The sequence below is a fragment of the Mauremys reevesii genome, linkage group 12, assembly GCF_016161935.1.
Source record: "Mauremys reevesii isolate NIE-2019 linkage group 12, ASM1616193v1, whole genome shotgun sequence".
Lineage (NCBI taxonomy): Eukaryota > Metazoa > Chordata > Testudines > Geoemydidae > Mauremys > Mauremys reevesii.
This window is the reverse complement of record NC_052634.1, coordinates 19,549,933-19,572,973: the sequence shown is the minus strand read 5'-3', so window position 1 is coordinate 19,572,973 and position 23,041 is coordinate 19,549,933. Positions and strand designations below refer to the sequence as shown.

At 52.1% G+C, this 23,041-nt stretch overlaps 1 protein-coding gene and 6 non-coding genes across 7 annotated transcripts in view; 5 read left to right on the top strand and 2 right to left on the bottom strand.

Annotated features, from left to right (window-relative positions):
- LOC120375474 (zinc finger protein 850-like) overlaps positions 1 to 23,041 on the top strand; it is a gene marked incomplete at its 5' end in the record, with an annotated part of 271,416 nt that overhangs the window by 201,265 nt on the left and 47,110 nt on the right. The window lies entirely within an intron of this gene.
- TRNAQ-CUG lies at positions 7,444 to 7,515 on the bottom strand. The gene has a single exon. It is a non-coding gene; the product is annotated as a tRNA-Gln (tRNA).
- On the top strand, positions 8,890 to 8,972 carry TRNAS-UGA. The gene has a single exon. It is a non-coding gene; the product is annotated as a tRNA-Ser (tRNA).
- On the top strand, positions 11,669 to 11,741 carry TRNAK-CUU. Its single transcript has one exon. It is a non-coding gene; the product is annotated as a tRNA-Lys (tRNA).
- TRNAQ-CUG lies at positions 13,240 to 13,311 on the top strand. Its single transcript has one exon. It is a non-coding gene; the product is annotated as a tRNA-Gln (tRNA).
- Positions 14,377 to 14,451, bottom strand: TRNAI-UAU. Its single transcript has one exon. It is a non-coding gene; the product is annotated as a tRNA-Ile (tRNA).
- Positions 15,203 to 15,276, top strand: TRNAT-UGU. Its single transcript has one exon. It is a non-coding gene; the product is annotated as a tRNA-Thr (tRNA).

Genomic DNA, 23,041 nt, shown 5'->3' with positions numbered 1-23,041 from the left:
CACAAAATGATATATGTATCCTGCGTACCAATTATCCCCTAATAGATACATGTACAGGGTCTATAGGTCAACCAAATGACGTAGACAAACGTAGGCTAAGTTGTTTGTTTCGGGGTATAAAGGTAAGCCCATCTGGCCATGTAAGGTGTGTCTCTTTCTCTGGCACTAGCCGAGAGGAACACCCGCTCAGCTGACCGATCAATAAAGGGTGTGGTACTTGTCTTCCTGTCTCCGTGCCTCCTTGGTGTAATTAGGTAAGCTCCGGGGGGAAAACGAGCCCTTTTGGCTAACAAAATGGCGACTCCACACCGGGACTTCTCTCCCTGTTGGGGGCGCTGACCGGCGGCCGAGGACGGCTCAGGAGAGTGGCCACCTTGAGCTATTGGTTTGCTCAAGCTCCGGGTCGCCGCAATCGGCCGGGACGGCTACGCCCCCTCCATAGAGAACTCCAAACGACACGGAGGCAAGACAGTACCAGAAGAGGGGAGTCCACCTGCCGGACGCGGCCACTCCGGGCGTGGTAAGTGGGTTACCTCCTGGGTTTGAGGATTAACGCCCCCGAAGAGTGAGGGTTGGGACCTTGGGCCCCTAATGGTAAAGGAACCCACAAATAGGAAGGTGTGTGTGGGTAAAAGCTTTCTGGTTAAGGTACCTAGGTTCAGACACGGCTAATGAATAATTCCATTAACTCCACGAGTCCGTGGGCCGTGCTGAACAATTACTGGGACTTAGAGCAGCCCCAGGGCTGGCTTTTCTTTTTGGTAGGGGTACTTTTGTTTCTTGTTCTATTGGTATGCTGGAAGCCAAAACTGTAACCGGGTCTAGGAGCGTGTGAACCCATCTTCTCTCCCCTTCTTTTCCGTGTGGGTAAGGGACAGTCTAAACATTCCACCTCACCCCCTAAGGGTACCCCAGCATATTATATGTACGTACATTATGGTTCTAAAACCTGCAGGTATTTAGAGAATTGGAATCTTTATGCGTGAAGATCCATCTAAACAATGCCCATTAAAAGGTACCTTTAATCTAGATAAGATCATATATCTCAGAGGAGCTTTTAATCACCAAAGAAAAGCCTCTGACACAGTGTGAGCAATTTGTCTAGAAACGGGTTAATTTAAAACTCAGCTTCACCCAGAGATAAAAAGAGAAAGTTGTTTTATGCTCAAGGTCAAGCAAACCAAAGGCAGTACAAGTTACAGAACTGAGATTACATTTGCAAAGCTTAACTGTTTGGTGAGATCCAACAGTCTGACTTTGTGACGGATGCCGGTGCTGGTGTGGCTTGGTGACACTGGAGAAGCCAGAGGTAGCTGACCTGGACTAGAATCTCTGAAAGAGACACCGCAGGAGATTCCAGGGTGTAAAAGAACAGCCTTCCCAAGAGCGGAAGCATGTTGGAAAATCTGAACAAGCTATATACAGGATAATCTCCGTCCACCTATTCCCTTTTCTGAATGTTATATACAGACGTGGCCAGTCTGGATATGTGTAAGTATGGGGCATTCGTATTTTTTATGAGTGATGTGGAAGCGTTCCCAACGCTCTCCATTGTTGTTTTATCATTTTAATGAAGCTTTAAAATTTGGTTATATGGTGTATTTTCTCTATCCTCCCCCACCGTCCTGAAGTGTCAGTTTGATCACCTGACATGAGGGATAATTGGTAACAGAAATTTGTCACAGTTTGGTGAGCAATAGAGAATGGGGGAACCCTGTAGAATTTACACCATCTATTTGTTTTACCCTTGTTGTTTTATGTTTGTTTTATTTGGTTCTGTTGGTGTTATATGTTGAGGATTGCATAATTAAAGGTGTGCCCATTCTCAGCTGCAGTACGTCTGAGAACTGGAGAAGGGTTTAGCATTCCTCTCTCCACCCTGGTTGACCAGGAAGGGTGGCAGGTGAAAGGATCTACCCCCAGTCGTAGCAGGACTGGGCAATAGAGTAGTTGGAGAAAAGGAAAAAAAATGTGTATTTGATAACTAGAGTTAAGCAATTAAGAGCATAGATCATGAACCAGGCAGCAACTCAAACCTGCGCCAGGCCAAGTTGCAGGCCTTGAGACAGGACTTCCAGTTATAAAAGGAAGCCCTGGCTAAGCAAGTACCAGTCCTTTAGGGACTTGTTAAAATTTAACCATTTGTGCTCAGCATACGCCGTAACAGCAGTGTGTTTGCTACAAGAGGCAATTAAATAGTTAACGCCAGTGGGCCATGCGTTTTGCCCAGGTGGCAAGCCTCACGAGGGAGGACTCGGGTCGTCTTGTGAATAAAATGTTTTAGGAAAAAAACCAGAAGGGTGGGGGCAGAAGCCCATGAAAGAAACGGTTCAGCGCAAAAAAAAAAAAAAATGATACGGCCCAGGCGGGCAGGCAACAGACAGAGAGCTTGGAGAACAGGTTGGAAACTTTTGAGGGTCTCGTGGAAGGAAGAAGTAAGTGAGTATAAGCATGGGGATTTCAAATACTCAGGAGGATATTTGGAATGGTGATTTGAATTGGTAAGTGGCTGTTGGGAGCCAAGCAAGTAATATAAGGAAAGAGCAAGTGATTTGAAGGAGAGTGAAGAGTTAACTCTGTAGTTGCTGGAGGGAATAGTAGTTGAACTTTGTAAAAATGCTAAAGAGAAAAGTTCTTGGTGTTTTTTTTTAAATGTTTGTAAATAAATTCAGGCAAAGAAATTATTAGATTGCAATCATTTGGCTATGAACAATTTTGTTGAATTAGCTGAAGAATGTATACAGTGCTATGTAAATGAAAATTTATTAGGCTCTAAGGCACTATAAGTGGTGATGTTTTCTTTCAGTGTTTAAAAGCAGGAGTTAAAAGTAAAAGCAAGCCAGAAAGCATCTGTATTAATGCAAATTATCTAACTGATAAGGTAAAAGCCACTGAAACCTGGGCTGCCTATAAAACATATACAAGAAAATATGGGGTAATTCCCCTGTTTTGCCTAAAATCAACAAGGATATTTGTATATTTTAAGCAATAATTGACTGCCCAGAAGGGGTAGACCTCTGTTTTTGTCTTTCAGATAATCAAAGAAAACTAATGCCAGCTAAACAGCATACAACATACCATGATTTACTGGCAGAGTAAAAATTATGTTTTGTGTTCTATGTTCTGTCTTGTGGTGTCTGTCTCGTGGTCAGAATTGTTGTGTTTAATATTTTCATGGGATGGTCTGGTTTGAAATAAAGCAGAAGGCTTGAATTGAAATGCAGATATTTGTTTTGTTCAACTTAAAATACAAAGTGTTTGGATACATCAGAAAAATGTGATATACTAAAGTCTTATGTATTTTCTTAAGTAAAAGAAAAAAACGGCATTGGCCAAATTGCATACTAACAGTCTTTGGAAGCAAGGACATAAAAAGTTAACCCACTCCCCATATTGTACATGGGATCCTTCTGACTACCTCAGATTTCTAGCCAGAGGGCTGGGGATGGTGGGAAACTATTGGACTAGAGGTTGTATTGAATCAACTCATCAAAGTGGGTGTGCTTGTCCTGGCTTGTTGTTCCAAAGCTCTGTAATAAGGTTATTTTAGTAGAAGGGTATATGTGGCATACATTAAATAATAAGACTAATGTACTGTATAACACCAATGTGTATGTGTTCATTGTTAACAAAAGGTGTATAAGTAAAAAGTAAAAGTTTCCTTTGTAGGTTAAAAAAGAAGCCAAAAAGGGGAAAAGGAAAAAGAACGAGTTAACTGAGAAAAACTTTAATTAGCAAGCTCAGTCCAAAAAAAAAAAAAAAAAGAGATACACTGACTTCGTTCAAGGACACTGTTCACAGTTAGCCAAGTTTTAACAACCAGAAAAGGGGGGCTTGAATATGCCCAACCAGCTGTAAAATCTGCAAAGACACTAATGCAATGTGTTAGGTTTCCTTTTTACACAGGTAAAGACGCACTACCCGAAGACCCTAGCAGCCCTGCCACTCCATGGAACCTGGAGACCGGATCAATGTACAGGTCCACCAACGAAAGACTGCTTTGGCTCCACGCTGGAAAGGCCCTTAGTGAGTCCTGCTGATTACCAACACCGCTGTGAAGTGCCAAAGACTGACTGCTTGGACCCATGATTCTCACTGCAAAAAGACCCCTCTACATCAGGAGAATTCTCCTACTGATAATTAGCCTATTCTTTCTTCTAGTTCAACTGTGCTTCTGGACAGCAGGGAAAAAGGACAAAGTGACATGCTAGCTAACCTCTCCCTTGTCCACTGACAGACCTACTGTGCCTTTGAACTTTTCTAGAAGAAACACTCACTCCACTGACACTGCCAAAGTCCAGGAATTCCTGACTAAAAAGGACATTGAGAACTGACCCTGGTAAAGAAACAAAGACTTATACACTGGCAGGAACAAACTTGTGGGACCCCTGCTTGGGAATGTGGTATTAATTGAATGTTGGGGTTTATTCTACAGGCTGTGCCCTGTGTTTTGGATAAATCCTTTAGTATGTCTTGCCCTCCCTAATTGGATTTTAAATGGTATTGTCTTTATCCAGTTTTCAGATCACTTTTACATACCCAGATTGCTCACAAGGGGTGCCATTAGATTAGCACAACAAAAAGCCTGGGTTAGTTCCTCTGGAAAAAGAAGAAATTGGGCAGATCCCTGTGGGCTGGGGCTAACAGTGTAACAGCCATTTGGAATATTCTTAAAGGCCAAGAACATAATAAGAAATTGGGCCGACTAAAAAGGGCCACTAGCCTTATTTCTGAAGTTCAGCTAACCCAAGTACAGGCTGGAGTTGGTGAGTTACATGTCATTTCCACCCTTAGTTCTACGACCCAGAAGTTACTGACAGAGATGGTATTAAAAATCACTGAGACTGGGAAGGCATTGCAGTGGGATCTAGTATGTTTAAAATTTCAGGATTTCCTGAATGACCAGCTGATGGCCATTTGGAGTAATCTTGAGCACCAGACTTGACCCACTGCCCTTACACACACATCAGAAGTACCATCTGATCTGTGGTCATGGAGACATACTTGGACACTTTCTAAATGGAAGTGTGTACATTTACAGTGCTCCTTCCAAGCATTTGGACCGGTTAGGGTGTGGGCTCCCACATACCGAATCCTGCCGGATCCATGGAAAGGATGCATGTGGGACTTAATACCCCCTCGTTATTAACCCCAGCTCCCTAGAGCTTAATTGCTTTTTTTGTTGGCCTTAAAGTGTGAGAAAACTCAGCCAAAAGGTTTGGTGAGTATTCTCAAAGGGGGGAGTTGTTGGAAAATCATAGTGCTAATGAAGCCTTTTTGTATTAGGCCTGAGTGAACCAAAGTTATGCTATGCTTGCCCAAACTGTGTTGGAAAGCTTACAGAACTCATTAGACTGAAGGCCGTGTATCTACCTAAGTCAGCTATTTCGCTTATCAGTTTTATTTGGCTCCCCAAGTATATGTTGGCTCCCCAAGTGTATGCAGCTGCGTTCACATGTATGCATCCAAAGTATCTAGTACAAAGGGTCAATGGATGTATCTTGTGTCCCCTTCAGAATGACAAATGTATCCTCAACAGATGTATCTTGTAGGCCCCACAAAATGATATATGTATCCTGCGTACCCAATTATCCCCTAATAGATACATGTACAGGGTCTATAGGTCAACCAAATGACGTAGACAAACGTAGGCTAAGTTGTTTGTTTCGGGGTATAAAGGTAAGCCCATCTGGCCATGTAAGGTGTGTCTCTTTCTCTGGCACTAGCCGAGAGGAACACCCGCTCAGCTGACCGATCAATAAAGGGTGTGGTACTTGTCTTCCTGTCTCCGTGCCTCCTTGGTGTAATTAGGTAAGCTCCAGGGGGAAAACGAGCCCTTTTGGCTAACAATTGCTTCTCTCTCTCCCTTCCCCCCATCTCTGCTGCTCTCCCTCTGGGCTTTCTCAGCACCTGGCCCCACAGCACTTCTTGGGGGCCAGAGACTGTACTTTCTACACCTGCTGATGTGGCCTCTCTCCTGATTGCTAAGGAAAGGAACCTTTCCAGGAAATGGCCACAGCTTCTGGGAATCTGCATGTGGCTGTGAACAAAGTTTGGTTCCTGGCACACAAGGCAACTTAAAATCTGGGTACCTAAACAGGGGCTTGAACCCCAGGCCCTCACATTAAGAACCTGATGCTCTATCAACTGAGCTACTTGGGCTTGTTGAAAAACATCTTCACCGTTCACCACAAGAGTGAGCAGGCAGGCAAAAGAGAGGCAAAAAAAGTCCCAGGAACCCCTCCTCTTTTTCTGCACAGCCACTGCCTGTCAGCAGGATTCCTCCTCCTCCTCCCTCCTGTGCCTCAGTGCGACTAAATCTCCACACCTAGACAGCCGGTCCGTCCCCTGCACCCCAATCCCCCATGCCTGAGCCTCCCTGCCAAAGCCCTGCACCTGGCCCCATAGAATTAAGTCTGGCGTCTCGCTGGGAACTCGACTTCTTGTGCCCAGAGAGTCTCGGCCCCCTCAGTAGGTGACCTGAGAAACACAGTGTCGGGCTTTTCCAAAGAAGTGCTTAGACACCCTCATCATGTGGCCTAAAGGATAAGGCATCTCCCTGTGGATCAGATGATTCAGGATTTAAGTCCCCTCGTGGTTGTACTCACTTTGTGCTGCAAGTCCTGCTTTCTTCACAGCTGGAACCTCTTCTTGGTCACTCAGGCCAATGCTCTGGCTTCAGCTAGAGCCCTGGGAAGGAGTTGGGGGTCAGGCATCACAAAGTCTGGGACATGAGCCCCAGGTGCTTCCAGTCTCGCCTTTGCCCTTCCTGACTTGCCAAAAAAATGGGCGGCTCCACTTCCAAAGTGAGCACCTTGAGTGGGAACGGTCAGAGGCCCCACCAGGGGGGCTGGCCCTACTTTCCTACCTTCTTCTGATGTTGGCCACAGAGCATCAGCAGCCACCTTGCATGCTGGCCTGAGGGTGGCCTTCAGTGGGGGTTTGGCATGCCAGGGAGCAGCCTGGCCAGGTGTCTTTGTGGCTGTCTGCTGGCCACGCATAGGCATGGTCCTCCCCTCCTCTTGCCCTGCCTTCCATTGCTCTGTGGCTTTTAAACCTTCCCTTGGAGCTGTCAGCACCAGCCGCCTCTGCTCTAGGTGCCCAGAGGAGGAGAGGTGTGCTGGGCTCCAGCCTGGGACTCTGCCTCCCTCCTGCCCAGCCCTGACTATGAAGCCTGGCCCTGGCCCTGGCCCTCCTTCCTTCAAGCGCCAGGTGGGCAAGAGGAACAGCACAATGGCAAGTGCCAAACTTGTGGGCATCAGGTGAAGCCATGAGAATCCCAACCCTCAGGTGTCAGTAGCCAGTTCTAGAGCCCTGACCCACTGCAGCCTCCCACCCAGAGGCCTGAGTCACCCAACAGGAGGGGAAAGACTTGTTCTTGCATGGCTGGAGACAGGGAAGTTGAGCACTGTGAACTCCAGGGTTTTACCAAAAGCCAACACAAGGTCCCACTGAGATTTGAACTCAGATTACAGGATTCAGAGTCCTGAGTGCTGCCCATTACACCATGGGACCAGCTCATCCCACCTTTTCTGCACATTGGTGACCCTCACAGGGCTGGCTCATGTAAGGGACTGTTGGCCCCTTACTAAAACTTAGTGGGGGGTTTGGTTAGCTAGTTCCCAGTCCCAATAGAAGGGAGAAGGGCCAATGGGAAATCAGGCCCCTGAGACTGACAGTCCCCTGGGCAATGGGGAGAGGCTAAAGCGCCAAATTAGCCGCACTGACAGGCCAGGTAGTGTAATGAGGGAGTCCCCAGCCCGGGGGGTCCCATCCTCCGTGGGAGCTGGAACTGCCTGGGCCAGAGTGGGGCGGAGCTAAGGAGAGAGCAGGAGCCCGAGAAGAGCTGGGGAGCAGAGCTGCACAGGTGTAGTGCCAGAAACTGCTCCTTGTAGGACTTTGCTACCTGTAGCAGTTACTGAGACCTGAGGTTGTTCTTATTTGCTGACTTGTCCTAATTTGCTAAAACTTGACAGTGGTTTCTTCAGCAAAGGCCAGTCCCTGGCCCCTTGGTCCAGACATCCTCATTCACATCAGGCTGGGGTGACCAGATGTTAAAGATGAAATATTGGGACGCGGGGGGCGGAGCAAAAAGAAAAAAAAGCCGGCGGCAGAGCCAAAAAAAAAAGCCGGAGGCTCCCCCCCACCGCCAGGCGGCAGTGGCACAGCCCCATCTCCACCCAACTCTCGGCTCTGACCCTCGATACACCCCCAGCTCCCCTGTCCCCTCGCTCGTGGGCCCAGCCTGGGCTCCGAGCTCTGCAGCCAATCTACGCTCCAGGTCCCTCCTGCAGCTCCCGGGCAAGGGGTGAACCAGGCAGCCGGGCCCGGGCCCTCCTGGCAGGATCGTGTCTGCCCCACATGTGTCTCCACCCCCTGCCCACAGGGGTCCTCCCCGCTCCCCACTGCCCCCAACCCCACTGCACTGCCCCGCAGGCTCCAGGGCCAGGGCGAGGATTTGGGGAGGGATCCAATGGGGCAGTGAGGGGGCAAAGTCGGGGGGGGGCGAGTGTCCCTCCGGGCTCTGCCTGTGTGCCGGAGCAGAGGGCAAAATTGTTTGTTTGTCCAGTGTCCCGACCAAACATCGGTCGGGATGCGGGACAAACAAGCAAATATCGGGACAGTCCTGATAAAATCAGGATGTCTGGTCACCCTACATCGGGCTTCAAGTTGAGAATCGTTTCCCATTCCCGCTCTGTGGGAGGGGAGACTTTTAAACGCGCTCTCTGTGCGACTGCACATGGCTAAGCAAAGGGAACAAACCCCAAATCCCTCCTGTGCTTTGGGAGCCAGGTTTGCTGTGGGAATTCTGTAGTTCAGATGATTTCATGCCTGGGCATTGGGATTCTTTACCAGTTTCTCTGGCATTGGGGCAGTTTTGGGCTCACAGCTGTGATGGCCGAGTGGTTAAGGCATTGGAGTTGAAATCCAATAGGTTTCCCCTGCGCAGGTTCGTAATCCTGCTCACAGCGAGGCCTGTGTTTTAGCCAGTCTCTCACCCGGGCAATACCTCTGTACAACCCCCTGAGCCACTCTCAATTCTCTCCCCACCCCAAGTAAATCCTGTTCTGCTCCTTTCATAGAGATCCCTGGGACACCACCTCACACTGTGTCCCTGAGGGGTCAGGCAAACTCTCAGCACCTGAAGCCTCTGCCACTCACCTGGTGCCCCATAGATCAGCCATAGCCCTGGTTCTGCTCCTCTCTCTAGAGTGTGAAAGGAGCCAAGTCAGCGACTCCATGGGAGCTACGGGGCTGCAGAACCAACAGAGGAAAAATAGGTGCTCAGCACCCACTGGCAGCCAGCTACCCCTGCCCACTACAGGCCTTGCCAACAAGCTCCTCCTCTTCCCCTTCCGCACCTCCCACCTGCCAGTGATCAGCTGTTCAGTGGGGTGCAGGAGGCGCTGGGCGGGGACGGGAAGAGGTGGGGGTGGGAGAGGAATGGGGCAGGAAGGTGCAGGATGGGAATAGATGGGACAGGGGTGGAGGCTTGGGAGAAGGGGTAGCGTGGGGGCAGAGCCTGGGGAGGAAATGGGGGATTTGTCACAGACCCCTCTAGGGCCGGCCCTGAAGGGAAGCACCGACTATCACAGTGACAATACAACTGACCAGCATTGCGGGGGAGGCTGAGGGAGATCCGCGCTCATCAGGTCTCTTCTCTCCCCCAAGCTGAGCCAGACACTGCTCTCTCCTGCCTCTCACTCTAGCAGCTGGATGCCAAGGAGCCATTTCCCCACAGGAAGTGCATTGAGCGCCCCTGTGGTGCTGGGGGGCTGGCGCTGCTGCTGCCTGTGGGGCTGGCAGGGGGGCTGATGTCTGCACAGACTCTCAGCTGCCAGGCCGGAGGGGGCACTTGGGACCTTACCAGACTGGCTCAGTGAAGACGGGGGGTTGACAGAGCAATACAGACGCTCTCCAGAGCACGGAGCAGCAGCCGCCCATGCAGCCAGGCAATAAGCATTTCCCACAGCCTGGAGCCGAGGGGGAGGCAGCAGCTGCTGTTCCAGCTGCTCGGGGACAGACCCTGTCAGCCAACAGCCACTTCTTTCTCACCATAGCTAAGGGCGTCGGGTTCCTCCGGTGGGGGTGTGGAGCAGCCGTTCGTTTTCCTGTCCTTTTTGTGTGCAACGGCTGACAAAAACATCCCAGACAGAGAAGCAACAGGCCAAAATGCTGCCATGCAGCTGCTAAAGTAACTCAGTTGGGAGACCGTTAGACTGAAGATCTAAAGGTCCCTAGTTCAATCCCAGGCTTTAGCAGGCCCTTTCATCCCTTTTTGTGCAGGGGTGGCTTGTTTTCTGGGAGCACAGCAGTGCCTGCACCCAAGGTGAGTCCCTGAGCTTGGGCTCTGCAGTAGGAAAACATAGAATGGGCTTCTGCCCCTAGTTGGCCCACCTGACCTTTACCAAGGAGAGATGGGAGCTGTCTTTCCCAACATGGCAGGGAGAGAGGAAGGCAGGGTGACCCTCAGGAATGGTGCCAGAGGGCTGCTGGGCAATGGCAGGCAGGGATTGGGGATGGAAGCTCCTCTGCGCAGCTGAGCAAGGGCAGTGGCAGGGAAGGGGCATCTGTAAAAGTGACCGGGCACATGTCTCCTCCTCTGGGCACCAAGAGCAGAGGCAGCTGGTGCTGACAGCTCCAAGGGAAGGATTTAAAGCCAAAGAGCAACTGAGGGCAGGACCATGCCTATGTGTGGCCTTCAGACGGGCACAAAAACACCCAGCCAGGCTGCTCCCTGCCAGGCCAAACACCCACTGAAGGTCACCAGCATGCGGGGCGGCTGCTGATGCTCTGTGGCCAACATCACAAGATGGTAGGAAAGCAGGGCCAGCCCCCATGGTGGGGCCTCTAACTGGTCCCACTCCAGGTGCTCACTTTTGCATTGGGGCAGGAGATTTTACCCCAAGAGGCTTTTCCCAAGCTGGCGAGAAGCAGAGAAACACCCAGGCTCCGAAGACGCAATGTAGCAAGTACCCTTCAGCACAGGGACAGGTGCACACGCTAGCCCGGGCAGCCGCCCATTTTCTTTGGCAAGTCAGGAAGGGCAAACGCGAGACTGGAAACACCTGGGGCTCATGTCCCAGCCTTTGTGACGCCCACCCCCCCAACTCCTTCCCGGGGCTCTAGCTGAAGCCAGAGCATTGGCCTGAGCGGCCAAGAAGAGGTTCCAGCCCTGAAGGGAGCGGGACGTTCAGCACAATGGTAAAACTGCAGAAACACAACCACCAAGGGACTTGAATCCTCAGTCTTCTGATCCACACTCAGATGCCTTATCCATTAGGCCACATGGTAACATGAGAAAAACTCCTCCAAGCACTTCTTTGGAAAAGTCCGACGTGTTTCTCAGGTCATCTGCTGAGGGGGGCCGAGACTCTCTGGGCACAAGATGTCGAGTTCCCAGCGACACGTGAGACTTAATTCTATGGGGCCAGGTGCATGGCTTTGGCAGGGAGGCTCAGGCATGGGGGACTGGGGTGCAGCGGACGGACCGGCTGTCTTGGTGTAGAGATTTAGTGACACTGAGGCACAGGAGGGAGGAGGAGGAGGAATCCTGCTGACAGGCAGTGGCTGTGCAGAAAAAGAGGAGGGGTTCTGGGGACTTTTTTTGCCTCTCTTTTGCATGCCTGCTCGCTCTTGTGCTGAACTGTGAAGCTGGTCTTAACAAGTCCAGGTAGCTCAGTTGATAGAGCATCAGGCTCTTAATCTGAGGGTCCAGGGTTCAAGCCCCTGTCTGGGCGCTCAGCTTTTAAGTTGCCTTGTGTACCAGGAGCCAAATGATTCCTGGTGCTGTCCACCAGCCACATGTGGATTCCCAGAAGCTGTGGCCATTTCCTGGAAAGGTTCCTTTCCTCAGGAATCAGGAGAGAGGCCACATCCGCAGGAGCAGGCCTAGAACATGCAGTCTCTGGCTGCCAGGAAGTGCTGTGGGGCCAGGTGCTGAGAAAGCCCAGAGGGGGAGCAGCAGAGATGAGGGGAAGAGAGACAGAGAAGCAATGAGGACAGAGCACAAGTGTACAGGGGGTTCAAGTCTGGCTATTGTGGGGAGCTTCCATGGTTTATACATGACCTTGGTGGAACTGGCCAGAGAAAGGATCTGAGTCCCCACCCCCTTACCCAGAGGCTGCCTGACCTTGAGGACGCTCTTTCTACTCTCCTGTGTGGCAGAGACCTCGTAACCCCAACAAGGCTGGGCCCAGAAATCCTGGGGGGTTTGATGACCCCCAATCTTGTCATGATCGCTTGAACAGGGGCTACAGTGTCCCCACTCTGGGCACTTCCCTGACCCACTCCTCATTGCATGTGCTTCAAGCAAACACCATTTATTACCCAGCAATCAATGTAAAACATAAGGAAAGATGGGAAAGGAAAACACGTCACCCTGTTCTGTGGTGCAGGGAGATCACAACCAGCGTCTCTGGAGGGTCAGGGCAGGTCACAGTCTCTCCCTCACATGTCCCAGGCCTCCTCCCCAGGCCCTGGCTGTGCTGCAGGGACACCACAGGCTGGACACTTGCTCTGGCAGTAGCCACATGCTCTAGGTGACAGGCCCCTTGTTCCCAGTGTCAGCCCCCATGGAGGGGATATGATCCCCCCACCCCCAAAAGTCTGGCCTGCAAGGTCTCTTGATGGGTGGCATCTCCTTGCACTGGGCCTTCTGCCCAGGGTCCCCCTTGCTCTCCCACGCTGCTCACTGCACCCACCTCCAGCCCCAGTGCTGCTGCGGCTCTGCCTCCAGCTCCCTGGGCTGCTCCTCTGGCTCCGCTTGCTGCAGCTCTTCTCCCAGCACAGATCTGCTCCCTGGGCAGCTTCTACAGCTTGTGCTGCTGCGGCTCGGCTCCCAGCACAGATCTGCTCTGGTTCTTCCCGGCTGGTGCAGCTCTGCTCCCTGGCTCTTCTCGGGCTCCTGCTCTCTCCTTAGCTCTGCCCCACTCTGGCCCAGGCAGTTCCAGCTCCCACGGAGGATGGGACCCCCTGGCCTGGTGACTCCCTCATTACACTGCCTGGCCTGTCAGTGCGGCTAACTTGGAGCTTTGGCCTCTCCCCATTGCCCCTGGGGACTGTCAGTCTCCGGGGCCTGATTTCCCATTGATCCTTCCCCCCTCTATTGGTGCTGGGAACTAGCCAACCAACCCCCCCTGCTCCCCCACACACTAAGTTTTAGTAAAGGGCCAAGAGCCCCCTTATACAAGCCAGCCCCGTGAGGGTCACTGATGTGCAGAGAAGGCAGTATGAGCTGGTCCCATGGTGTAATGGGCAGCACTCAGGACTCTGAATCCTGCAATCTGAGTTCAAATCTCAGTGGGACCTTGTGTTGGCTTGTGGTAAAGCCCTGGAGCTCCCAGTGCTCAACTTCCCTGTGTCCAGCTGTGCAAGAGCAAATCTTTTCCCTCCTGCTGGGTGACTTACACCTTGTAGAGCCAGGTCTTTGGCTGGGAAGGCCACAATGGGTTGGGGCTGTGGAACTTGCTACCTTGATGGTTGGGCTTCACCTGCTGCCCACAAGTTTGGCCCTTGTGCTTCCTGCCACACTTTTCCTCTGGCCCATATTGCGCTTGAAGAAAGGAGGGCCAGGGCTGGGATTGATAGTCAGGGCTTGGCAGGAGGGAGGAAGAGCCCCAGGCTGGAGCCTGTCACACGGTCCCTCTTCTGGGCACTGTTCTCTATTTGGTTGTCATGGTTTTTGTTGCTATTGCAACTGAGTTAGATTATTAGGGGATAGCCCAGCCTGTTTCAGCCAGTTGGGTGAGCTGTGTGTCTGTAAATAAAATGGTAGTTTTGTTAGTTGTCTGCTGTCTGGCCTCAAGTGATTTCTTCCTAAATCGGCTGCCCCCAAGGATATAACAGTAGACATCTTGGCTCAGGCTCAATACCGGGCTCTGGGAGCCCTCAAGGTAGGGAGGGAGTTTAGCAAGCGAAAAAGGTAAAATAGCAGTGGAGTATTCCCCTGGACTCAATGGCATTTCTCCATTGGTCTGTCTGCTTTGGGGCAGGGACAATAACACGTCCTGCTGCTTTCGTTATTTCAAAGGGCAGTTTAGGATTTTCATTCTCACACACGGTGCACAAAGCAGGACTCAACCCTCGGTGCAAACTAAATGAGCTGCCCACAGGTTCTGGCAGCCACACTGAGCCATTTGGTGTGAGAGCCCAGACCTGCCCCTGTCCCAGAGAGAGGGGGGTCATCCGTGACAGGCTGGACCACTGACCTATCAGCTCTTAACTCCCAAACTTTCAGTAACTCTATCATCAGTGCCTGTGAGTGTAATTTAAACCATAAAAACAGCTATACTGGGCTGGACCAAAGGCCCACCCAATGCTGTGTTTTGTTCTCTGACAGTAGCTAATACCAGGTACCCCAAGAGTTACTCAACAAGGCACCACTGGTAGTTGAACCCAGGATCTCCTGCTTATAAGGCAGGTGCTTTAAGCCAGTTAAGCCATGGTGCCTGCTTATAACTAAGAGACAGTGTCTGCCCACAGCTGACTCCCTGCCAGCCCCACTGGGGCCTGACACACTTTGCATGTGTTTGGATACTGCAAAGCAGAGGAGCAGGTGACGTTTTCCTTGCAAGCTGTGTGTGTGTGTGAATCTTTGGCCAGGTCTGCACTAATTCTTTCAGCAGAATTATATTGCTCAGGTGTGTGAAAAACAGACAACGCACCCTCGTTCGGCAGCTTGTGGCTGGTGCACACACTGCAATGCCACGTCTGGCGACAAAACTGCCCTGTTTTGGTGACAAAATAAAAACACCTCAACGAGAGGCCTAGAGCTTTTTGCAGCAAACTTCAAGCGATAAATTGTCAGTGTAAATGCTGCTGTTCATTATATCACCATGACTGGCCTCCACCAGTATCCCACCATGCCTGCTGTGAACTCGCCTGCCCTGTATTTCTGCTACAGAGGCTGGGCCCCTCCCCTTTCAGTGTCCCCCTGCTCCAAGGGAAAGTTCTGACAGCTAAGCCGCTATCTACACTGGGATTAGATTGATATAACTGCATTGCCAGCCTAAGTAATGTTATTACACCAACCTAATTTTGCAGCACAGACCTGTCCAAAGAATCACACACACACCTTGGGAGCAAAACTTCACCTGCTCCTCTGCTTTACAGAATCCAAACACGAGCAATACTTGTCAGGGCCCAGTGGGGATTGGCACAGAGTCAGGTGTGCACAGACATGCTACTTTAAGTAACAGCAGGCACCATGGCTTAGCTGGTTAAAATACCTGTTTTGTAAACAGGAGATCCTGGGTTCAACTCCCAGTGGTGTCTTGGGGAGTGGCTTTTAGGGCACCTGGTATTGGCTACTGTCAGAAGACAAAAATCAGAGCTACATAGACTCCTATGCAGCCCCTTCCTCCTGCCCTTACGGTCATTACAAAGTGGCAAGGCAGAGCCCTCCCATTTTTAAAAGTCCTGGGGTGTTGTTCCCCCCTGTTCAAGCACCCCTGGGGCCCTGCACTTCACACAGCTCTCCCTGATTTCAGCTGTTAGTGAGGGAGCCTCACTGCTAGCGCAGACTGGGCAGTTCGTTGCATGAGAGACACTGTCCCAAAGCAGGACTAATGCTTAGAGCTGGTTATCAGTGATTTCAGATCTGTTGGTCTGCAGCAAGACTCTCCATTGAGTCTTAACCAGCTCTGTTATTACACAGGGAAGAACAAAAGGGTCAAATGGGGCCTGGAACCCTTAAGAAGGATCCAACTCACCAAGTACCAACACTTGTCGCTCCCTGCTCTCAGCCCCACTGAGAATGTTTTGGGGTCACTCCTTGCCTGTATCAACCTAGGGAGTCTCAGAAAATGCTAGCTAACAGATGCTCCAGTAGCGCAATTGGTTAGCACACAGTACTTATAGAGCAGTGCTGCAAGGAACTATGCTGAGGTTGTGAGTTTGAACCTCCCCTGGAGCGCTGGTTACCATTAACCACATGGCATCATCCCTTCATTTGGCCCTGTAGAATTCCAGCATGGGGAAGCATCAATAATGCCCCCTTTGCTTATTACCTCCACTCCAGAGCACAGGTCAGAATCTACAATCCTTTCTGCTGCCCCCGCACCTGTGCCAAGATCCCTCAAGCACAGCCTGGAGACCTGCCCATGGCATCTGTACTATTGACAAAGACTAAGTGACAGGGACAAAACACTCAAATCCCGCCTGGTGCGGGGAGCCAGGTTTGCTCTTCAAATTCTGTCGTCGGTACATTTCCAGGCCTGGGAATGTCCCACAACAGCATTTAATGGGAAGCTGCCTGCAGAACAGTTACACTGCACAGAGCTCCTGTGGAGGAGGGGTGGGAACTGGTAACATTTTGAGGATCGTTTGGGAAATGAGCCTTTGCTGACAAGGTTTGTCTCTGTTCATATTTCACCTTCAGGTGTTATGTTGAGGGATCTTTAGTATATTTTTGTGAGGTTAATAACTATCTCCTCAACTTTATTTACTCAACTTAAAAATTGGTCACTTGATTTTTGCATCTCCCTGTGAAAATACAACTGACGTGTGGCTTTCTACAGGGGGCCATGATGTTAAAGTTGGGGAATTCAGTCTCTGTACTTCTTGGGGGTGGGTTGCTTTTTTACAGCTGCCTCAGGGCCAGGCACACTGGGCTGTTAGCTGCACCCACTGTCCTTGCCAGGGGCCCCTGCTGAACCCTGGGCGGCTGCACTGCAGTGCTGGGGTGACTGCAGGTAGAGAAACTGCTCTGGAGCAATGTAGAGCAGGTGCAGGAAGGAGACAGGGTCACTATTCTCATGCTGAACTGCACAGTTTTCCAAATTTGGGACTAGATTCATAGACTTAAGGTCAGAAGGGACCATTATGATCATCTAGTCTGACCTCCTGCACAATGCAGGCCACAGAATCTCACCAACCCACTCCTGTAACAAACCCCTAACCTATGTCTGAGTTATTGAAGTCCTCAAATTGTGGCTTAAAGACCTCAAGGTGCAGGGAATCCTCCAGCAAGTGACCCGAGCCCCATACCGCAGAGGAAGTCGAATGTCCGAGAACAATTCTAGGGGAAGGTGAACGCAGAGCAATGACACTGGAGATGCCCAGACCTCCAATAGGGGCAATGTGGAAATTAATAATGGGAAGATCATTTGTGAAATTAGTCGTCACTGACAAGATTTGTCTCTGTTCCTATTTCACGCTATGGTGTTAGTTAGAGGAATCAGTACAGATTTTTACTATATTAATTAAACACTTAATTTTATTTAATCAAGCCAAAAACTTAGTATCACTTATTTTTTCTCTGTCCTAGCAAGAATGAATTGAATTTTGTGACTTTCTGGAAAGTGCAGTGAGATTAAATGTGGGAAATTCAGTCTCTGTGTTTGTGAGCTGCTGTTTTCCTCTCACAGGTCAGTGCCTGCATTGAAATACCCAGAGGGATCTAAGGGCTGGTGTATGCTGGGCACTGAACTGGCAAAGCGATGTCTCCCAGGGTGTGACCCCCCCACAAACCCATATAGTTAAGGTGACCTAATCCCGGGTTAGATAGTGCTAAAGAAAAGGAAGAATTGTTCTGTCCATGCAGCTATTACAGGGATGGGAAAATCCCTCTAGTCACTGTCTACTCCAAAGTGCTATAGCAGTGCCACAGCAGCGTTTTAAGTGTAGACAGGATTCCAGTTGGCTGTGGATGCTCAGGAGGCACAACTGCAATAATAAATAACAAGCAGCGCGCAGCGCAGCGTAGCAGTGTGTTAGTGTTGTTATCAATAGGTGGATTAAGTAGAGGGGAAGAAAAACACAGAATTGTGGAAAGTTCTGCCTCTCTGTACTAGGGTGAATTGAGAACCAAAGTTATTTATTGTTGTCTGAGAGTCCCTTCATGTTAAAATTCAGTCGAAACACAATTAAGAATGGAGAATGATGGATGTAATTTATCATGCTTGCAAGAAAGCCTGTTTTGTATCTGGGAGGAGGGAGGAGGAGGAGGAGGAGAGAAGAAAAAAGTAAGTAAAAGTAGCAGCCTTGAAACAGCCTTGAAAAGTTACAAAAAATTGTGTTTGTTGTCAAGGATGATTTAACCTGTTAAACGTAATCGCAAGCAACTATGCTATACTATGGGAGGGGACTAAAGCGTAGAAGCGGGGGGGTAGGTAATGGGGGGAATAGAGATGCCTAGCTGAAGAAGTGTAAGAAAAGAGCACACAGCTTATGTCTGTGTGTGTGCAGGATTTGAGATTAATCTGTCTGCACCTTATTTTTGGCTCAAAATAAACTTTTTCTGTATGCTCCACCTTGGTGTGTTTATTGGAACAAAGCACACCAGGCAACAAACCACTGTTTGCTGCCTCAGGCCTTTTGGGCCAACAACAGCAGGATTCGAACCTGCATAGGGAGACCTCAATGGATTTCTAGTCCATCACTTTAACCACTCGGCCACAACTACTTGATATGCATCCATTTCACTGCATGATGATTTTGTTCTCACTGAATTGTCACTTCAAATTGTTTGCCCAGACCAGCTTCCCCAGCACACTCACGGATGCGCATCAGTGTAAGTGTGTCCTTGGGTGAACAGCGAGAATTCCTGCCCATTTCCCTTCCGGCTGGAGCAGCATGAGAGTGTGTTTGTGTGAACGACATTGCTGTAGATTATTGTTCATTCCCCACTCTGACAATTCAGACAGTCCCTTTCCTAGTCAAATCTCCAGCACATCGTTCCAATAGCAGGGGGCAGGATTTCTCTGGGGCACTGAAATTTTTCAGAGGGCTGGCGCATGAACTCAGCCTTGCATTCCACTCTTGATGTTTCATGGACTAACAACAGCAGCAGAAAGAAAGAGCGGAGCCAATATCTCCCTGGCAGGGATGCAGGTGCCATGACCCCTCTGTCTGACCGTCGCCATTGCAGGAGAAAAAGGTTCACTGGCATCGAATGCCCTGGCTCAGACCAGAGACACAGGGAGGTTTTGCTGTTTATGGATCTGTGCAAAGGAAATTTTGTCTCTGTGTGAAACTGAGGTCAGACATGAAACGTCCACATGGTGGCCCAATGCTCTATGGAATGTGGGTGAAGGACTCGGGCTGAGAAATGATTTAACAGGGGTTTGTTTCAATTTATTGCCCTGATTAAAATCTATGGCTAAAAGGCAGCCACGGTTGTTAGTACTTGTACCTGTGTAGGGACACCCCAGTGGGTGTCAAGTCCATTGTCTTCACCAGGGGCAGTCGATTATTTTAGCAAAGTACAAATTTCTTGGTCAAGGCCTAGGCTCCGGAGAAAACAATACACTGCTGATAAGAAGAAGTACGTCAAAAGATTTTGCAGCCGCCATGGGCATAACTATGATGTGTCGTGTTTCACTCTTTATATCTGGCGCCACCTCCTTTCCCTTTAGCCTTGAAGTTGACCAAGGGCAAAGCTGAACATCTCCTCAGATACCAGGGAGCGTTTATGTCCATTCCTGCGAGCTACACAGGGGTTTGATGTTGCTGCTTTCAGTCCTCTGGCTCTGCCAGGATAAGGAACAATTCAGGCTGTCACTGAACTGAAGGAGGAAGATCAGTTTTTGACAGGGAGAGGGACGCCTCCTCTTAAAGATGTTTGTCTGGCTGGCAGTCCTGGTCCCCAGGTCTTGCCCGTGGGGCTCCAGCAGTTTTGGGACCGGGTCACTCCCTTGGCCCCACCTGCCACCCCCAGGCGCTTCCCCCCCAGGGGCCCCGGAAGTGCAGCGGAGCTGAGCAGCATCTGCCTGCTCACTCCAGTGGCTGCCGGCCCCTCCCAGAGTCTGCACGCCCTCCTTCCCCACCCCCCACCCCCCAAACTCCCTCCCACAGCCTGCACCCCCACCCCTCCACCTGTTCCCCCCACCCCAGCCCCAGCCCAGAGCCTGCACCCAGCACCCAAACTCCCAGAGCCATAACAAGGAATTTTTGTGCCCGAGGCAAGGGCCGGCTCCAGGCTTTTTGGCTGCGGGTCCCTGAGTCCCTGTCGGAGGGAAGGACCTGCCGCCCAATTGCTGCCAAAGAAGCAGCAGCGGTAGAGCTGCCGCCGAAGTGCCGCTGATCGGGGTAGAGCTGCGCCCCTCCACTTTGCGCACCCAAGGCAAGTGCCTCACTCGCCTCACCCTTGTTACAGCGCTGCAAACTCCATCCCAGAGCCTGCACCCCAGAACCCCTCCCCCACCCAAACTCCCTCCCAGAGACCAGCCTCTCACCCCTTCTGCACCCAAACTCCCCCCAGAGCCTGCACCCCTCCTGCACCCCAATCCCCAGAGGAGGGTGGAGTGGTGAGGACAGGGATGGGGGGGAGGAGGAGGAGGAGGGGACAGGGTGCTGAGGACAGGGATGGGGGGGGACAAGCAGGGGGGGGCGAAGGGAAAGGCCGGGCAGAGCAGACAGGGTGGGGGAGGGGACGCCGGGGGTGGGGCTGGAGGGAGGGTCACAGTGGACGGGGGGGACACTGCGGAGGCAGGTTGGGGGGGGTTGAAGGCCCCGCGGCCCCAGGCTGCCGCTTGTGGGGCTGCTCCCAGGCAGCTCAGCCCCGCCCCCCCCCCGCTGCTGCCCCCCAGGCCCAGCGGGGGGGGTGAAGCCCTTTCACTCCGCGCTGCCTCTGCCCTGTGCCCCCCCCAGCCCGGATCCCACGCGGGATTCGAAACCCAACGGCCGCAGCGCGCGCCCAGGGGCGGGGGAGGCAGCGAAGCCTCAGAGCGAGGGAACCGGGGCCTCCCCTCACGCGCCGAGTCTCTGTCCCGTGCTCTCTCCGCCAATCAGGGAGCGGGGAGGGGCGCGGCGAAGTGACGAGTTACGGCCCCTCCTCCAATAGAGGCCGCGTGTGAGAGAGAGAGAGAGAGAGAGAGAGAGAGAACTACGCTTCCCGGTGTGCACCGGGAGGGGGCGTGTTGTCTGAGCAACCCGCCCGTCACTTCCGCTCTGAGACGAGCCAGGAACTACAACTCCCAGCCTGCCCCGGGGCGCCTCCTCCTCTCCAGCCCAGCTAAGGGCAGGTCCCTGGGTCAACCTGACACCTCCCCCCACAACGGGTCTGGGTCTGTGCGGGGACTGGATCCCTGTATCCGCCCCGCGGGGATGTTCCCGGTGCCCCTTGTAACTCCCCCACACGGCTGAGCGGGTCTGGGTGTGTCCGACGGGCCTCGGAACCGGCTGCTTGTCACCCCCCGAGTCCCGCTGCCCCCGGCCCTGCCCCTCCCCCGCTTCCCGCCCTCGCATGAGCTGGGAAGAGAACTACCCTGTGAATTAGGAAGATGCTCCCAGTCCCCCTGCTCTCACCTCTAGACCCCCCTCCGCTCCCAGAACCAGGCATAGAACCCAGAGGTCCTGGCACCCAGCCGCCTCCCTGCTCTGACCACTCGACCTCACTCCCCTTTTAGGCTCACTGCCTCTTCTATCCACCCAGCCCACCTGTCCATCCCTTGGCTGCAGGTTTCTGGGGTGTCACCCCTGCTCTGCACTCCCCCAGTGCAGCCCAAGGCCTTTCCTCCCCCCAACCACACATCCTCTCCCCCTCGTGCTGGATCATCTGCTTGGTCCCCCACCTCCTCTCGGGGTGCGCTGTGCGGCATGGCTGGGGATTGTGCAATGGCCCAGCACCAGGCAACACAGAACGTAAACCACAGGCCCTACCCCACCCCACCGGAGCTGCCCTCCAGGTGCATCGGAGTCCAGCGCCCTGCACCTGTGCCCTCCTGCCCCACAAGGGGTGAGCTGCAGTCCCCACCATGCTCTGCAGAGGGGAGAAGGGTCAAGCCAACCAGCCCATTTAGGATGGGGGAATCAACACCCTTTTTTCTGCACAGCCACTGACCATCAGCACGATTCCTCCTCCTCCTCCCTTCTGTGCCTCAGTGCAACTAAATCTCTGTACCTAGACAGCCGGTCAGTCCGCTGCATCCCAGTCCCCCATGCCTGAGCCTCCCTGCCAAAGCCCTGCACCTGGCTCCATAGAATTAAGTCTCACATCTCGCTGGGAACTCAACTTCTTGTGCCCAGAGAGTTTCAACCTCCCTCAGTAGATGAGCTGAGTCTGAGAAACACAGTGTCCATCTTCTCTAAAGAAGTACTTGGAGAAATTTTTCAAGTGTGACCATGTGGCCTAACCAATAAGGCATCTGACTTTGGATCAGGTGATTGAGAGTTCAAGGCCCTTTGTGGTTATACTTGTGCGGTTTTACCTTTGGGCTGAAAGTCCTGCTCCCTTCAGGGCTGGAACCTCTTCTTGGCCACTCAGGCCAATGCTCTGGCTTCAGCTAGAGCCCCGGGAAGGAGTTGGGGGTTGGGTGTCACAAAGGCTGGGGCATGAGCCCCAAGTGCTTCCAGTCTCGCCTTTGCCATTCCTGACTTGCCAAAGAAACTGGGCGGCTGCCCGGGCTAGAGTGTAGAGCAGTTTCCCTCTTCCAAATGTGCGCCTGTCCCTGTGCTTGAGGTGGGTTGCTACATAGCACCTTGGGAGCCTGGATGTTTCTCTGCTTCTCGCCAGCTGGGGAAAAGCCTCTTGGGGTAAAATCTCCTGCCCCACTGCCAAAGTGAGCACCTTGAGTGGGAACGGTAAGAGGCGCCACCATGGGGGCTGGCCCTGCTTTCCTACCATCTTCTGATGTTGGCCACAGAGCATCAGCAGCCGCCCTGCATGCTGGTCTGTGGGTGGCCTTCAGTGGGGGTTTGGCATGGCAGGGAGCAGGCTGGCTAGGGGTCTTTGTCGCTGTCTGCTGGCCACACATAGGCATGGTCCTGCCCTCCTCTGAACAGCCAGAGTGAGTCTGTGCTTAGAAAGCAGAGACACAGGAGACTCAAGACAAGAGGGTGAGAAAGATTGGGAAAGGACCTATGCAGACAGCCCACACCACAGGGACACTGCCTGGTTAAGGGATGTGGAGGCACCAAATTGCCCCAAATTTCCTGGTGCCCTACGCAGCTGCGTACTGCTCCAGTGGGGAACTCGATCCCCCGGCTGGCTGAGCCGGCCAGGAAAGCTGCCCCTGCCCCTGCTCCACCTCTTCCCCACAGCCCCCACCCCTGATCTGCCCCACCCCCCTCTTCCCACCCCTGCTCCACCCCAGCCCCC